This window comes from Phyllobates terribilis, unplaced genomic scaffold, assembly GCF_046119375.1.
Source record: "Phyllobates terribilis strain yellow unplaced genomic scaffold, ASM4611937v1 Scaffold_3__8_contigs__length_932513732, whole genome shotgun sequence".
In the NCBI taxonomy this organism is placed as follows: Eukaryota; Metazoa; Chordata; class Amphibia; order Anura; family Dendrobatidae; genus Phyllobates; species Phyllobates terribilis.
The window spans coordinates 872,121,830-872,139,211 of NW_027362763.1; the positions used below are offsets into that span (position 1 = coordinate 872,121,830).

At 44.5% G+C, this 17,382-nt stretch overlaps 1 pseudogene; it reads left to right on the forward strand.

Moving 5' to 3' along the window:
* The window catches only part of LOC141258641 (uncharacterized), a 29,690-nt pseudogene extending 16,166 nt beyond the window's left edge, over positions 1–13,524 (forward strand).
* The last annotated feature ends 3,858 nt before the right edge of the window (positions 13,525–17,382 follow it).

Sequence of the window (17,382 nt, forward strand, 5' to 3'; positions counted from 1 at the left end):
CGACCCATACAGCAGACCGGATGAAGGGGAGAAAACACCGGGAGGACATCGGAAGGTAAGTATAATCTTTATTTTTTATTTTAAATTCTTTTTTTTACAGTTCCTATGGTACCCAGGTCTGGATGAGAGTCTCCTCTCCTCCAGACTTGGGTACCATCCGCACATTGAACCGTGTGATATCCGCTTGTGCACATGTATTGATGCAGATTTCACACGGTCCAATGCAAGTCAATGGCGGCGATTACGCTGCGTGTCCGCAAAATTAATGGACATGCTGCTGATTTTTGAGTGCAGCATAAATGCTGTGGAAAAATCCGCAGCATGGGCATTGACATTGCGGCTTGTCATTGGGGACCATGGGGTGCGGATATACATGCGTTTCCCAAGCGTTTATGCTGCGTAAATTCCGCAGCATAAACGCTTGGAAAATGCTTTGTGGGCACGCAGCCTCAAGTACTAAGTAGCAGTAGCTGCAGCAAATAAAAGAGGAGTATATCACAACTACAGCAAGTAAGTGACCAAGCATTTGAATTTAGGTCTCTGTCCCTACTTTATAAATTCCCTTAATCAGGAGGAGTAGTTGTGATGCAACACGGACTGGTGATATTGGTGCAACATGGAGATGCAGGTGGAACAGCGGAAGAAGATGTGACTCATCAGCAACAGGGGAGAAAATGAGAATCACGGGATCTGATGAAGCAGAGGAAAAGGTTTATTCTCATTTTCATAGATGAATATTGTTGGCTAGTACCTGTATAAAAAAAGTATTTTTGCAATTTAGTGCTTATTAAAATTTGCAGCCAATTTTGACATGGTAATACTTTTCACTTGTTTACATCTTGTTTCCCAGAAAACTGACCACCACTGCTGTCTAGCTTCTAATTACTATGCTAAAACTGGCCACAATTAGGAGATAAAGTAATAGTGGACTCCAGAGATACCACCAGTTTCAAAGCAGTGCTTACAAGGTCAATAGGAAAGAGCTCATAAGCATTGTGCATGTTCATTTACAATTGCAAGACAGCAGTTGTGGTCAGCCACCTAGAAAAATGGTGCATACAAAAGAAATATCTCAGGAACAGCTAAACATTTTAATAAATAGCAAAAGTTCTTGTTTCTACAAGCATTATTCAACAATACCCATACTAACTGTTTAAAAAACTATCAACAGGCGTGAGTGAGTAATCTACGAGGAGCGTTACACCGGAGGTTCAAAAGCAGGACTACACCGTGTTCCAAATTATTATGCAAATGCTATTTTTCTCTGATTTTCCTAAATGGTCGATGCAAATGGGTCAGTATGTTCAAATCATCAACCGTTAGAGAATAAATTACATTTTTGGTGACAAACTCCCCAATGATAACAGTACTTTTTTTCAAAACTAAAAAACCTCAAAATGCATTATTTCAAACTGTTATGCACAACAGAGTTTCCAAACATTTAATAAGTTTTAAAGAACTGAAAATGGTCATTTGTGGAATATGCAGCATTAAGAGGTCACATTTACTTAGATGAAAAGCTTTTTCAATCAAAATCATCTTAACATGCCAAGTTACATGTTAACATAGGACCCCTTCTTTGATATCACCTTCAAAATTCTTGCATTCATTGAACTTGTGAGTTTTTGGACAGTTTCTGCTTGAATTTCTTTCCAGGATGTTCAAATAGCCTCCCAGAGCTGCTGTTTTGATGTGAACTGCCTCCCACCCTCATAGATCCTTTGCTTGGGAATGCACCAAAGGTTCTCAATAGGGTTGAGGTCAGGGGAGGATGATAACCACACCATGAATTTCTCTCCTTTTATACCCATAGCAGCCAATGACTCAGGGGTATTCGTTGCAGAGTTAGATGGTGCAATGTCATGCATCAGGATGATTTTGCTACAGATGGCACGGTTCTTCTTTTTGTACCATATAAGAAAGTGGTCAATCAGAAACTTTATATACTTTGCCAAAGTCATTTTCACACCAGGAATCCTAAAAGAGGCCTACGAGCTCTCTCCCCATGATTCTGGCCCAATATATGACTCTGCCATCTCCTTGCTGACGTTGCAGCTTTGTTGAGACATGGTGGCCATCCACCAATGATCCCCTACTCCAGGGCCGGACTGGGACTGAAAATCAGCCCTGGCACACAAACCAAAGCAGCCCACATGCAAATCGCTGTTTTCAAATAGGAGTGTATGTTTTCTTTGCGATCTTTTGTATACAGTTTGTGGGTGAGAACACCAAGGGAGTTCAATATAGGAAAAATGACAGTAGATGTCCCTCTCCCTATCTTTAAAAGTTGGGAGATACAACATTCTGTGACTGCACCGATGCCCCATGACACTGCTGAGGATTTTTACTTTTGGAAAGGTAAACCAGAATTAGGACTTGTGCTATGGGGCCCCATGCCTTCTATGTATGCCGATAGCTGCAGGAGGACCAAAGGTCTGTGCATTTTATAATAATCATAATTTATACACTCAGTCCAACCTCCCCCCTTGTTAAAGTGATTTTCCACCCAGTGTTGCACATTTTTAGCATTCAGCAAGCTGCACTGCCAACTAACAGTGTTGGGGTTTGGCTTTACCAGGCGGTTCAGGTAGTTGTCACGTGACCATAAGTATGTGAGCTGCCGAACACATTCTCATTACTTCTCATCCAATTCTCTTACTTTTCTATTGAGGGAAGCAGATGAGAATGTGTTTGGCACAGTGAGGCCTCGCTCACACTGACGTATAACATGGCTGAGTGCTAGCCGATGTTTTATGTTTTATCACATAGCTCCCGGCCCAATGTTATACTATGGGCAGTGCAGATCTCCGTTGTTTTCTACAGACCAAATTGGTCTGCGGGAAAAAAAAAAAACATTTGTAGCAATCAGTGAGAGGTTCCTAGTGCAAAACTGGGTGGAGGACTGGGTGTTTTTAGAAGGGAGAAAACATAATTATCATCAGCCCCAAAAGTCAGCCACCAGCCAGTTCTGGACCAGAGAAGTGAAACATGAATATTTAAAGGGGTTGTGCACTACTTTAACACTAATGACCTATCCTTAGGATAGGTCATCAATGTCTGATCGGTGTTGGTGCGACACCTGGCCCCACCGCAGATCAGCTGTTTTCAGTGCTGGCAGGAACTGCTCAGTTACAGAACTGAACAGCTCCACCTACTGTATAGTGGCCGCAACCGGGTACTGCACATCCACACCTTATTGATTTGAATAGGTGACGAATGTGCAGTACACGGCTGCGGCCACTATACAGTAGGCGGAGCTGTGCTGTGCCATAACGGAGCTGTGAGAACAGCTGATCAGCGGTGGTTCCAGCTATCGCAGCCACACAGATCAGACATTGATGCCTTATCTTAAGGACAACCTCTTTAAATTGACTAAATGTGACTCTGGGCTGGGATAGAACACAAACTCACCCAGTGATCCAGATTGTTGCTGATTGGGGCAGGAACGACAACACACTGCGGATGACTGACAATCTGGAGCGGATTAGACTAAGGCCAGAGGCGTACATAGAAATCATGGGGCCCCATAGCAAAAGTCCTAATAGCCCTGCACATAATATGATGGCTCCACATGCAGTCCTGCACATAGTATCATCGCCCCACATATAGTCCTGCACATAGTATGATGGCCCCACATACAGTCCTGCACATAGTATGATGGCCCCACATATAGTCCTGCACATATAATCCCCCATGAAGTATGATGGCCCCCACATATAATCCACCATGTAGTATGATGGCCCCGCATATAATCCACCATGTAGTATGATGGCCCCCACATATAATCCCCCATGTAGTATGATGGCCCCCACATATAATCCCCCATGTAGTATGATGGCCCCCACATATAATCCACCAAGTAGTCTGATGGCCCCACATATAATCCCCCATGTAGCATGATGGCCCCCACATATAATCCCCCATGTAGTATGATTGCCCCCACATATAATCCCCCATGTAGTATGATGGCACCCACATATAATCCCCCATGTAGTATGATAGCCCCCACATATAATACCCCATGTAGCATGATAGCCCTACATATAATTCCCCATGTAGTATGATGGCCCCCACATATAATCCCCCATGTAGTATGATAGCCCCACATGTAATCCCCCATAAAGTCTGATGGCACCCACAAAGTACTGATTGGTTAAAAAAAAATGCCCCATGTAGTATTATGGCCCCCACATATAATCTCCCATGTAATGTAATATGATGGCCCCCACATATAATTCCCCATGTAGTATGATGGCCCCACATATAATCCCCCATGTAGTTCGATGGCCCCTACATATAATCCCCCATGTAGTATGATGGCCCCCACATATAATCCCCCATGTAGTCTGGTGGCCCTACATATGATCCACTATGTAGTATGATGGCCCCACATATAATCCCCCATGTAGTCTGATGGCCCCCACATATAATCCCCCATGTAGTATGATGGCACCCACATATAATCCCCCATGTAGTATGATAGCCCCCACATATAATACCCCATGTAGCATGATAGCCCTAAATATAATTCCCCATGTAGTATGATGGCCCCCACATATAATCCCCCATGTACTATGATAGCCCCACATGTAATCCCCCATAAAGTCTGATGGCACCCACAAAGTACTGATTGGTTAAAAAAAAATACTCACCTCCTGGCTCCCCTCATTCCCTGCTATCCCGGCAGGGTCGCGGCTGCCGCATTGGTAGGGCAGGAGAGCAGACCGCTTTGACATATGACAGTGTCACTGTCAGCGCACTCCCGGCTCCAGGCACCTGTGCGTCACAGCGTTCAGTTGTTGAACGCTGCGTGCACTCGCCCTGCCCCTGTGACACTGAGCCACCACCTCAAGGCACCGAAAAAATTAAAGGGGCCGGCACCCGGAAAAACGGGCTGGCAGCCACGCAAGCAGTGCCACCTGGCGGCTCACCGGGAAAGAGCCCTCAAGGGCAGATTAGCAGTCCGGGCCTGCCCTACTCCGTCCATCTGATCCATCCAGGGTTGCACGGCACTCATCAGTAAACAAGACTGTTTTAAAATTAGTCTTCCTGTATGTCTGGGGCCACTGAACCTGTTTCTGCTTGCGAGCACTGTTTAAGGGTGGCCGAATAGTAGGTTGATGCACAACTGCAAGCCTCTGGAGGATCCTACACCTTGAGCTACGCGGGACTCCAGAGGCACCCGCAGCTTCAAATACCTGTTTGCTGCTTTCTGATGATATTTTAGCAGCAGCTCTCTTAATACGATGAATTTGTCTGGCAGAAATCTTCCTCATTATGTCTTTATTTGCACAAACCCATCTGGACTCTGTTTCAGCCATCTCTTGACAGTACAATGATCACGCTTAAGTTTTCGTGAAATATCTAATGTTTTCAGACCTTGTCCAAGGCATTGCACTATTTGATGCCTTTCGGCAGCAGAGAGATCCTTTTTCTTTCCCACATTGCTTGAAACCTGAGAGGGTTCTTTTACATTGGGTCTTGTCTCAACGGTTTGGGGAGCCTTACCCAGATATTGTTGATCCTAGGTAGCGGAGACGAATGTGGGTCCATCCGCTTTTGATGCGACGGGTCACTAAAGGACATTTCCACCGTCTATATGGGGCTCTACGCAGCCATCCTGACAAGTTTTATGGCTACTGTCGGATGAACATCTCCACTTTTGATATTCTTTTGGAGGCCTTGAGACCTGGGCTAACATTCAAGGACACAAAGATGCGCAAATGTATTTCATCAGAGCAGCGTCTTTTACTTACATTACGGTATGTATTTTTTCAAAATGTGTTGATCCATTCATTGATCTTTTTTAAACATGTTCCGGACTTACCTTGTTAGAAAATTTTGTGTGAATGTTTATTGCATCTTTCTTGCCAAATAATTTTTGCTTTTGGTCATTATTATCACTCCCTGATGTCATTCAAAACTGTAGTATTCATTAGCATGTATTTGTGATATCTATTGTTCACCAAGTGGTTATGTTGTTATTCTGCTAAATTGTGATTTTTATATATGTGAATAACATCATGCTGTGGATGTGTGTTTATTTCATGCCACACAACTTGTTCTGTGCTCGCCCGAGCATCTCAGTGCTCGAGATACTCAGCGCTTGCCGAGTATTTCCGGGGTTGCTCGGCGGGAGCTCGGGTCCCCTCCCTGCATGTTTGGTGCTCTTTAGAGCGCCAATAAACATGCAGGGGTTCTCTGCCACACATTGTAATGCCGCAGCCTTGTTGGTTGTGGCATGACAGTGATTGGCTGGCCACACAGCCATACGCGTCACAGTCTACTACGGAATCAGGCAGTGTAGGGAGAGGTGCTGCTGAGCTAGGGAGAGATTCGCTTGTTTCTTAGTTAGTGTAGGTATACTACAACATATTCTACACATATCCATCTCAACTAACAGTCCTTCTGAGGACTAATCCAGCTGCATAGATATCAGTGCTAGGCAGGCAGGCAGCGTATGTGGCAGACTGCAGTGCATATAGCAAGAGGGTCCATTCCAGTTGTGTCTGCTGGTGCTTTTACAGATATTTCTAGAAATAGCCGCAGGTATCAGGGGCCAGAAATAATTTTTTTTGGGCTCTTAATCCTGATTATTTGCTTAAAAAGCAATCCAGAAACACTGTTTTTCTGCTCCATTTGCTAGTTGGCACTACAGAATTCATCCAGATCCTTTCCAATATTACAGCACTAAAAATCCATCTATTTAAAACTGGTTTGTCCATCACACGGATCACATATAATTGTGCTGAAAATTCTGTCATTTCTGGCCTCCATTGAAATTTTGTTGCAGTGTGTCAGTGAAGTTATTGACACAAGGTCGCTGTTAAAAATAGTTACCTATGGCCAGCTATTTAAAACTGTGGTTTGTCCGTCACACGGATCACATATAATTGCGCTGAAAATTCTGCCATTTCTGGCCTCCATTGAAATTTTGTTGCAGTGTGTCAGTGAAGTTATTGACATGAGGTCACTGTTAAAAATAGTTACCTATGGCCAGCTATTTAAAACTGTGGTTTGTCCGTCACACGGATCACATATAATTGCGCTGAAAAGTCTGCCACTTCTGGCCTCCATAGAAATTTTGTTGCAGTATGTCAGCGAAGTTATTGACACGAGATCGCTGTTAAAAATAGTTACCTAAAGACCAGCTATTTAAAACTGTGGTTTTCCGTCACACGTATCACATATAAGTGCGCTCCAAGTTCAGGCATTTCAGGCCTCCATTTAAATTTTGTTGCAGTGTGTCAGTGAAGTTATTGACACAAGGTCACTGTTAAAAATGGTCCTTCCCATCTGTGCCATCCTGGGGTCCTCTGGGAATCGTGGGCTTCTCTTTTCTGACCATTCTGGGTGAGTGGAATTGTTTAGGACTTTGGGAACTCATTGGGACATTATTGAAACTCCTCCCTTGTTTTTTGATATGTATTTTGTGGTTACATTTTTGTAAAACATGAGACCTCATCTCTTGTCACTAGGCATTACTTGTGATTTGCACATATTTTCTATTTGATATTTATTATGAGGCTCCTGTTGTTTCATGAGGGGTTGAACTCTCTTATTGTTCCATTTGTATTCTCCCTTTCTATTTATTGATGTATACCTGCCCTTGGTCATGTATTTATACATTCAACAACTGTGACTGTCTTGCCCTCCCAGGAATTCCCCATTCTCCGGCACCTTGCACTTTACTCCTCCATTTTTTGTGACTTTGTATTTTTTAATATTTGGAATTTATCTACTAATAAAACTTTACTCATGATGCCAAATTACTCATTTTGTTCTCCTGTTTCAAACACTGTTAAAAATAGTAACCTACAGGCCAGCTATTTAAAATTGTGGTTTTCCGTCACACTTATCACATATAAGTGTGCTCCAAATTCAGTCATTTTAGGCCTCCATTTAAATTTTGTTGCAGTGTGTCAGTGAAGTTATTGACATGAGGTCACTGTTAAAAATAGTTACCTATGGCCAGCTATTTAAAACTGTGGTTTGTCCACCACACGGATCACATATAAGTGCGCTGAAAATTCTGCCATTTCTGCCCTCCATTGAAATTTTGTTGCAGTGTGTTAGCGAAGTTATTGACACCAGTTCGCTATTAAAAATAGTTACCTACAGGCCAGCTATTTAAAACTGTGGTTTTCCGTCATACGTATCACATATCACTGCAGTTCAAATTCAGCCATTTGTACTGAACGTGGAAAATATTGTCCTCCATTTAAAAAAGACAAGGCGCGTGGCAAGGGACGGGGAAGTGGACATGATGGTGATGATGGTGCATGCAGAGGACGAGGCCGAGGCCGTGGGCTAGCTGAAATTGTGCCACAACAAACACCCACATCTTCTCGCTCGACCTTACTGTCCCAATTAATAGGGGACAGCAGAACATCATTATTGAACACAGAGTAGTGCAAAAAGGTTATTGGTTGGATAGCAGATAATGCTTCCAGTCACTTAGCCACCACCCTGTCTTCCACCTGGCCAAGTCTCAGTAGCCGTGAGTCTGGACCGCATATTCCTCACCCTGATCCTCCTTCCTCCTTCCTCCTTCCTCCCACCATGCCGAGTGCCCAGAGACAACTGATCCCACACTTGGACACTCCGAAGAGCTCCGAAGAGCTGTTCACTTATCTATTTATAGATTCGGGCCTCTCGCCCGGTCCACTTGAAACGGGGCAAGAGGAGATCGCATGTAGTGATGCCCAAATATCTGAGCAGCCACGGTCACACGAAGGCGACGATGGGAAACTGTCACAAGAGGTGGATGATGATGAGACATAAGTGCCAGAAAGTCAGGAGGAGGACCAGGGTGCGGAAGTGGAAGACGAGGTGGTGGATTATATAGTAACTGACCCAACCTGCTTGGGGGACATACAGAGCGAGGACAGCAGCACACAGGGAGAGGGAGGTGTAGCACTACAATAGGCAGGAAGAAGCAGTGTGGTGGCCGCAGACAGAAGGCAGGCAACCGTTCCCCGTAACATCAACACGATGAAATTTGCCAGTACAACTGTTAGGTCTTCCCGAGTCTGGTTGTCTTTTAAAGACTCTGCCGATAACTCCAAAAAAGCCATTTGCACCACCTGCCAGACCAGCATCAGCAGGGGTAGCAAAACTACCAGCCTGATCACCACCAGCATGATCAGGCACATGGCAGCAAAGCACCCGACCCAGGGTCCAGGAACAGTGTCTGCGGATGGCACCACTGCTTCTTCTGCTGTTGTGCATGCAAGCCAATCCTCTGTCCATGGCGCATGCGAAGATGCCTCCTGCCCTCCACCTGTCGTTGCACCCTCTCAACTAGCACCATCAGCAAGCATGTCCACGTCCTTGTCCCAGCGCAGTGTTCAGTTGTCTCTACCCCAGTCATTGGAACGCAAGCGCAAATATGCAGCCAATGCCCCACAGGCCTCACTACTAAATTCACACATTTCGCGACTGCTTGCTCCAGAAATGCCTTTTAGGCTCGTGGAGAAGGAAGCTTTCCACAAACTGATGGCGGCGGCCGTCCCTCGGTACTCGGTCCCCAGCCGCCACTATTTCTCCCGGTGTACACGAGCATGTGTCCCACAACATTAGCCGTGCCCTCAACAATGCAGTTACTGGGAAAGTCCACCTAACCACGGAAACGTGGACAACTGCTTGTGGGCAGGGACAGTACATCTCTCTGACAGCACACTGGGTTAACATAGTGGAAGCCGGGACCCAGTTGGACCTTGGGACGGAACACGTCCTCCCAACGCCGAGGATTGCGGGCCCTGGGTCAATCAGAGTTGCCCCCACATTCTACAGCTCCTGCACCTCCTCCTCCTCTTCAGCATCCATCTCCGAAATGACCACATCAGTTGCAAGCTGGAAGCACTGCAGCACTGACTCGACCAAGTGGCAACAGGCAGTGCTGGAGCTAATATGCTTAGGTGACAAACCACACAACGCTGAAGAGTTGTGGACAGCTCTGAAAGAGCAGGCAGATCTGTGTCTGACACCGCTGAACCTACAGCCAGGCTTGGTCATGTGTGACATTGACTGGAACCTGGTGGCGGCTCTGAGGCGAGGCGAGCTCATACACACACCATGCCTGGCCCATGTGCTTAACCTCTTGGTTCAGCGGTTTCTCAAAACCTACCCGGAGCTGTCGGATCTGCTTGTCAAAGTACGCCGCCTGTGTGCCCAATTTAGAAAGTCACCTACAGCTTCCGCCGTCCTTGCCGTGTTCCAGCAGCGTTTGCAGCTTCCGGCTCACCGACTGGTGTGTGATGTCCCCGAGCATTGGAACTCTACATTGCAGATGTTGGAAAGGATTTGTGAGCAGAAGAGGGCAGTTGTTGACTACCAGCATCAACAAGGCCGTCGGTATTCAGTTCAGACTCCACACATAAGACAACAGAAGTGGATATGGATGTCAGACATATATACCATCCTCCAAAACTTTGAGGACTCCACCAAGATGGTGAGCGGCGATGACACCATAATTAGCGTCACCATCCCGCTTCTCTGTCTTCTGAAACACTCTTTGCTCACAATCAAAGAGGATGCATTGCAGGCGGAGCATGATGAGATGGAGCAAGGAACCATACAGGGTGACTACACACAGCCCAGCCTCATCTCATCCCAACTTGGATTGGGTGACAATGAGGAAAAGGAGGAGGAGGAGATAATTTCATGCGCTATAGACGGTACTACCTGCACAACTGTCATACCGTCTGTTCAGCATGGATGGTCTGAGGACATGGAGGAGGAGGAGAACATGGTCAGTCGTCCTCTTGGTGAGGACATAGAAGTCTTGCTGTTAGCAGTCTGGCACGCATGGCTGAATTTATGTTATGCTGCCTTTCCCATGACACTCGCGTTCTCCAAATTTTGGGTGACAGTCATTAATGGTTGGTGACACTTCTAGACCCCCGCTACAAGGAGAACTTTCTATCTCTTATTCCTGAGGCGGACAGGTCTACTAAAATGGGGCAGTACCAGAAGGCCCTTGTTGCGGAATTATTAAAAAAAATCCCATCTGAAAACACTAGCAGTAGAAGTCACAGTTCATTGGACAACCAAGGAGTACAGGCGAGGGAGACACAACTTCCATCCAGCAGAGGCAGGTCAAAGTTCTGGGACAGTTTTCTCAGACTCTCCCATATTACAGGCCCTGAGGCGTGGGGTACTCTCACAAGGAGTGCAAAGTTTGGGAAGATGGTGAGGGAGTACCTTGCGGACCGTATCAACATCCTCCGTGATTACTCTGTGCCTTATAATTACTGGGTATCCAAGCTGGACACGTAGAATGGACTCGCTCTCTACGCCTTGGAGGTCCTGGCCTGCCCTGCCGCTAGCGTCTTATCAGAGCAGGTTTTTAGTGCCGCCAGTGGAATTATAACCGATATGCGCATCCGCCTGTCAACTGAAAATGCTGACAGGCTGACTCTTATAAAAATGAACAAGGGATGGATTGGCCCAGACTTCTCAACACCACCGAATGATAGCAGCGTAACATAAATTCAAATCCAGTGTCTTTTTTGGGAAGTCTATTCCCATGCACCTTTTCACACCTACATATGGGTATACACTTCCTGATTTTGTCTATTTGCTCTTGTCCTCCTCCTTCCCCTCATCCTCCATCACCATATCATTCACCACATCTACCATATCCCCTCCTATACGTGTCTTGCAAGGGGCATTGGAGTTCCTCCAAATTTTTGGCAGCTTTTGCATTCACTGCATAGGCAAACACTATGGGAGACTCACTCCAAATAATGGGAACATTGTTTTTAGGAGGCTCTCTGATCTCTACATCTCTTCCAAGGGGCATTGGAGTGCTTCCAAATTTTTGGCAGCTTTTGCATTCTCTGCATAGGCAAACACTATGGGAGGCCCACTTCCTAATAATGGGAACATTGTTTTTAAGAGGCTCTCCGACCTCTACGTCTCTTCCAAGGGGCATTGAAGTGCCTCCAAAGTTTTGGCAGCCCTTGCACTCACAGCATACGCAATAACAGTATAGGAGACCCACTCGGTAATAATGGGAACAACAAAGCATAGCCGGCTGATGGCTCTCTAACAATAGCGAGGGCCAACGGCTGGCCCTTTAAGAATAGTAAGGGCCGGCTGATGGCCCTATAAAAACAGGCTTTGTGACTTTCAGAGTCCCTCCATCATAAATTAAACAAGATGTGTCGGATGATATGTCACACACAACATGGCAAGATAAGGTTGTAAAATGTTAAAATGACATTTCCTACTGAATGCATTTGTCTTGGTTGAAAGCAATGCAAAAGTGCAAAAACGCATCAAAAACGCTACGTGTGAACATAGCCCAAGGTGTGGAGGAGCATTCTTGTTTTTGTATATTTATTTTGCCTTATATACAAGTCATTACCCTGGAAAGGATGTTCCTTAACATATTTCCCAGGAAAATCCATTTTGGCTTCGTTTTCGTATATTTTATTGTGAGTCCGTCAAAGTGGCGTAATACCTCTGACAACGTTGTTGACAGCAGTGACCTGGGAGTCAGAAAGGGTTCCAGGGGTCTTCCCCATGCTGTTTCCATGTCATTTGAGCACTGTTCCCATCGATTTGGGCAATTTTTAGGCCCTCTGCAGACCGCCGGGGGTAGTCACCTGAAAAATGCTCGAGTTTCCCATAGACTTACATTGGGCTCGTTGCTCGGGTCAAGCACCCGAGCATTCCAATTTGCTCGACCCGAGCATCGAGCACCCGAGCATTTTAGTGCTCGCCCATCACTAATTGTTGATTATTTTAATGTTGGACTACACTGTTAATGTTATGTGTGCAGATGTTATTTATATGTTTGTTAGCAATGTATTTTATTTTACAAAATAATATGCTACATTTTTACAAATGTGTTGAAAGTCTTTATTTTAATATAAATTGCCACTTAAAGGTTGTTATTCTATTTTAGGTTTCTATCCACCGGTTTATCCTATGCGGCACTTCAGCTTGAGTTTCTTATCGGGAAATCTACCATCTCAGGCATTGTACAGAAATCTGGTCCTGCCTTCAGAATTCCATTATGCCTGAGCCCAAACAAGAAGACTGGCTGCGGATACCCAGAGGCTTTGAGGAAACATGTCAGTTCCCCAACTGCATTGGATCCCTGGATGGCAAGCACATCCACATTCGTAAGCCGCCAAACTCAGGGTCCCAATATTACAATTATAAGCAATTTTTTTCTGTTGTGCTGATGGCCTTGGTTGACAGCACATACAGGTTTATAATTGTCGATATTGGGGCCTATGGAAGAACTGGAGACTCCAGAGTCTTCAATTCTTCCATCATAGGTCTTTGGCTGCGAACTAATGATTTGTCTATCCCAACCCGGGTACTACCCGGTTCACTTTTGGAAGCAGTTCCTTATGTAATAGTTGGTGATGATGAGGTATTTCAATTGACACACAATGTAATTAGGATATGGAGAGCCCTGGACCACCGGCGGCAAAGTTTTAATTATCACGCGCAAGACAATTGGTGGAGTGCGCCTTTGGGATCCTCTGTCGGTCATCCAATTAATTAAAGCTAATGTGATTACAGTGATTAAGGCCTGTGTCATCCGTCACAATTTAACAAGGATCCTTGAATGTTCACTTAATGATGATGATGCTGGTGATTTTCGCAATAATGCCAGACCTATAACACATGTTGCCAATCCACGTCATCAGCCCTCTGGTCTTAAAGACTATGCTGTGGCTATGCTTTAATATCCTGCATCCTTTTTATTGCGGTTCGCATATTTGGCATCGCGAGGGTCCCAGATTTCTGGCCTCTACTGCACCAGAACGATAAACATTTCCACATTGATATGTCTGGCCATGTTGCTGGTATCCGTGAAGGCGTGTTCAGGATTTTTTATAGGTTGCCAGGTCAATCTGCATGACAAGCTTCCTGTTCTTAGATGATGCAATTTCCTGGCTTCAGGGAGTTGTGCGCGTATTTGTCGCAAGCTATATGGATGCTCCGTGTGGCGTCCAATTTTTTTTTCGTACCCATGGACTTGCATTGGCGAGTCTTGCTCGATATATACGTATAATCACAGCATGCTGCGATTTTGCATGCACGCCGTATACGCCTGAAAAATTAAATGGTGATCTGAGCTGGCCCATAGAATAACACGGGGCAGAGTTCTGTACGGTGTTTTATCGCATAGCACTCGGCCGTGTAATACGGTATTGTGACTCCGGCCTAAGTCCAATACACAGTTGACAGCAGTTCGGCAGTACCGCAGAATTGATTCATACATTTCAGAGCTGAGTTTGTCACTAAGACCAACGCAGGGCTGGCAGCCATACTGCACAGTTGATTCAGAGATAGCACAGTTGAGTTTGTCATTAAGTCCAATGCAGAGTTGCCAGCAGTATGTCAAAGTTGATTAAACGATAGCAAAGTTGAGTTTGTCACTAAGTAAAATGCAGAGTTGGAAGTGGAGCACAGTAATGGGTAGATTTCCAAGTACCTGAATGCTCAGCTCAGTCTATGATGCCTGAGAACGTGACCTTACAGGAGTCCATGGTTATCCAACAAGCAGTGGAGCGGAGAAGATGGAGAGGCCAATGCTGGATCTAGGTGTCACACTATGGCTTTTACATAATTGGGATATGCATAATATAAACAGAGTTTTATATTTAGGAAATTAATGAGCCAAAAACTTTTAAGCATGGAAATAAAAAAATGAGGTGGATATTATCAAGTAACCACTTTTACAATTCTCTCATATTGTTTTTTTCTTTTTGTTGCATTCCATTCAGTTATACTGCCGCAGCACTCAGACTCCTTGGAACCAAAGTAGCACGACTTTGCCACGCAAAGTTTCCTTAGTACCCTCAGCTGCTCCCTTGCCATATTTTCCTTCACGCTGTTGTTTGGTCAGTTTTTTATACTGTACTTCAATGGCTCTCAAAGCTTGAACAAAGAACCCCAAGGCTGCACAAATTCACACTTGCTAAGATCACAATATATTACCCCATTTGCTCTGTGCTAGTGCTGCTGATACCTCAGTTTATGCTTGAAGTGTAGGTTAGTGGGGGCTGGGTGCCACCCTAAATTACACAGCCTCAGCTTGAAGGGGAAATGTTTTTCTTTGCCTGCTGAAATATGCAAACTTATCCTATGCAAACTGACTGTTATTGACTTCTAATAAGATGCAAAATTACTCTTACGCAGTATCACAATTTAACAGTGTTGGCGTCAGCTTAAGTTATTCAATGCACCCAAAAGAGATGTTGCTTATGGCATATGTGTGCACAGTAGAAGCATATGGCTATGTCACAATGTTTACATACTGTATATATTGAAGAAAGGCTAAAAAGAGGCAGATTCTGCTACTTGAAAAAAAGACAGAGCTGCTCCTGCTTGAAAGTTATGCAATGAACGAGCTACTTAAACTACTACTGCAATAGATGGCACAGCAACAAGCAATGCCACACTAGTCGCAGATGATCGCAAAGCTGTGACTGCCATTTGACAAAACAGAGACTACAAGGGACCAAGTGGAGGCGTCCCTGTAAAAAAAGATTTACAAGTAGATATTATTGAAAAAGAGTGATTGTGCCATTGATAAGTGAAGCCAAGACAAAGATATGTCCCACTATTAAGAGGCAAAGTTTTCCTGCCTACCGAGGCAAATGTGCTGAGGTTGCTTGGGGAACCCACCTCAACAGCTTGTTACTAGTGATGAGCAAGCACTAAAATTCTCAGGTACTCGTTACTCGCGTCAAGGAAATCGTAATGCTCGGGTACTTGACCCGAGTAACGAGTACAATGTAAGTCAATGGGAAACCCGAGTATTTTTCCGGCGGCTGCCCTGGAAAAGAGTGCTAAAATGACATGGGAACAGCATGGGGAAGACCCCTGGAAGCATTTCTGACTCCCAGGTCACTGCTGTGAACAATGTTGTCAGAGTATTACGCCACTTTTACGGACTGACAGTAAAACATACAAAAAGAAGCTAATGTATTTTCCTGGAAAAAATGTTAAGAAACATTCTTTCCAGGGTAATGACTTGTATATAAGGCAAAATAAATAACAAAAGTGCTCCTCCACACCTTGGGCTATGTTCACATATAGTGTTTTTGATGCGTTTTTGCACTTTTGCATTGCTTTCAACGGTGAAAAATAATTCACCTATAAATGTAATTTTAACATTTTACTACCTTATCTGGCCATGTGGGGTGTGAGACATGATCTGACACATCCTGTTTCATATATGAAAGAGGGACTCTGAAAGTCAAAAAGCCTATTTTTACAGGGCCATCAGGTGGCCCTTACTATTGTTAGAGGGCCAGGGGTCGACTTCTCACTATTCTTAGAGGGCTATCAGCCGGCTATGCTTTGAATAGCAGTATATTGCTCCTCAATATAACGTATCCATCTGAGGTGGTCAAATTTTATTTTTTGTATATATTCTGTAAAGTTTGAAATTTGGATGTTCAGCAGGCGGCACTCACAATTTGTGGATGTCCAGCAGGCGGCCCTCACAATTTATAGAGTGCCAGCAGGTGGTCTCCACTATTTTTAGAGGGCCAGCAGGCGTCTTGGGGACAGATGAGACCAAGATAGAGCTTTTTGGTAATGCATATCATTCAAATGTTTACTGTAAATGGAATGAGACCTACAAATAAAAGAACACAGTACTTCTAGTCAAATATGGTGGAGGTTCAATGATATTTAGGGTTTTATTTGCTCTTCGCTTGACTCTGGCACATGGTTTCTTGACTGTGTGCATCATGAAATGTGAAGATTCCCAAAGGATTTTGGGTCACAGTGTAGTGCCCAGTGTCATAAAGCTGGGCTTGCATCGTAGGTCATGGGTCTTCCACAAGGACAATGACCCCAAACATACTTCAAGAAGCACCCAGAAATGGATGGAAACAAAGCACTGGAGAGTTCTGAAGTGGTAATTCCAGCTCCAGTAGCGTCAAGTCTCCCACCACTACCTCTTACATACCAAAGCTACAGAGAATCTGCAAATGGACAGTAAATGTTGTTAACTTTTATTAATTTATGTCAAATTTGGAAAATTTCTGCCAACTTAGATGAATTTCTGTCAACTATGATAAATTTCTGTCAACCTTGATTAATTTCTGAGTACAGATCACCGTACAAATTATGAATCGGTCAATGATTTTTTTGAAAAATTAAATCAAGTTATGGATTGTTCTAGGGATGTATGCGACCAGACTGAACACTCATTTCCAGCTGATGATACCACCTAGCACCTGTCCCTATTCTAAAAGCAGCTAACAGCGGTATCAATAGGGAATATAATTTTTTTTTAAAACGGAGTATAATACAATAGTCCCTGACTAGATGCCTATAGGATGCTATCCCAACTGCTATAGGTCAAACTGTGGAGGAACTCAAGCAACCCTGCTT